Source organism: Octopus bimaculoides, chromosome 18 (assembly GCF_001194135.2).
Source record: "Octopus bimaculoides isolate UCB-OBI-ISO-001 chromosome 18, ASM119413v2, whole genome shotgun sequence".
NCBI classification, from domain to species: Eukaryota; Metazoa; Mollusca; class Cephalopoda; order Octopoda; family Octopodidae; genus Octopus; species Octopus bimaculoides.
The window spans coordinates 33,567,320-33,569,144 of NC_068998.1; positions in this window are offsets into that span (position 1 = coordinate 33,567,320).

Genomic DNA, 1,825 nt, shown 5'->3' on the forward strand with positions numbered 1-1,825 from the left:
AAATAGATAGATGAAAACTGATGAAGTGCCGTTCTTTATGTTAATTGTCCTGGCATGGGTTGGGCAGTTTGACAGGGGCCAGTAAGCAAGGGGCTACATATGGCACCCATCTGGTTTGGCATGTTTTTTTGTGATTGGATGCTCTTCTTAACGCCACCACTTTACAGTGTGGGCTGAGTGATTTTATGTGGCACCACATGGGAGCATAGTTTCAATGATTGGATTTTTATATTTCTATGATTCTATAGACGTTGGTGCAAGTTGACTGGGAACCTGGAGCCCACCAAAATTGTTCCTAATTGGGCCCCACACCTCCTGAGGCCAGCCCTGTATATAGAGTTAACCTAGCTAAAACCAATGTCTTAGTAAGTAGGGAGACAGACAAATCACAACTCCCTTCAGGTAGATAGCACTGCTTGATTTGTAGAGAAGGTGTAGGTAGTAACTCTGTAAGATGCACCCTGTGTAAGATTTGGATGTATAAAAAGAACAATATCAGAGGAGGGTTAACAGAGAAAATGGCTTTTGTGTGTGGTAGATGCACAGGTACAATAAACACTAAAAATGTACAGAAAATAGACTCCATCATCTCCCGTGTGGGTAAGCTAGAGGTAGTAGATAGCTTCTGTTACCAAGGTGATTAAGTTAGTAGTGGAGGTGGATGCTGTTGGAATAAGATTAGGCTGGGCAAGGTGTAGGGAGCTCTGCCTCTGCTGGCAACAAAGGACCTCGCTCTCAGAGAGAAAGGCACGGTGTATGATGCCTGTGTGTGAACAGCTCTGCTACATGGCAGTTAAACATGAGCTGTGACAACTTTGGATATGTGTAGGCTTGAAAGAAATGAAGCCAGTATGCTTCGCCGGATGTATAATATGTCATTTTCAGTAGAGAATAAGTATCTTGAGAGAAAAGTTAGGCATAAGAGATATGAGATGTGTTTAAGAGAGACAAATGCACTGGTATGTTCATGTGATGCGTATGGACGAGGACAGCAGTGTAAAGAAGTGCCAATCCCTAAATGCTGAGTGAATCTGTGGTAGAAGTAGGCCCAGGAAGACATGTGATGTGGTGGTGAAGTGGGATCTCTGAATTTTGGGCCTCACAGAGGCAATGACTAATGACTGAGACCTTTGGTGATATGCTGTGTTTGAGAAGACCCGTCAAACCAAGTGTAAATGCAGTCATAGCTGATGCTGGTGTCATGTAACTGGCACCCATGGAGGTGGCACATAAAAAAGCACCTTTCGAGTGTTGAGCCTCATGGAGGGAAAGTGGTTGAGTTCCTTTCAAATGTTGGGTATCACAGAAGCAATGACTGAGACCTTTGGCATTATGTTGTGCTTGAGAAGAAGACCCATCAAGCTAAGTGAAATCACAGTCGTAGCAGATACTGGTGTCACACAAATGGCACCCATGCTGGTGGCACGTAAAAGCACCTTTTGTGCATTGGGCCTCACGGAGGCAAGGACCGAGACCATTTAGCAGTATGCCAAGCTTCAAGTGTTGTACCTCAAAGAGGCATTGACTGAGTCCATTTGTTATTATGCTATGCTTGAGAAGAAGACCCATCAAGCCAAGTAAAACTGCAGTCATGACAGATACAGGTGTCAAGTAAATGGCACCCATGCCAGTGGCATGTAGAAGCACCCATTACAATCTTGGAGTGATTATTGTTAAGAAAGGCATCCAGCCATTAAAATCATGCCAAAACAGACTAGTGTCTGGTGCAGTCTTCCTGCTTGCTAGCCCCGGTCAAATCATCCAACCCATGACATTAAATGATGATGATGATATATATATATATATATATATATATATATATATA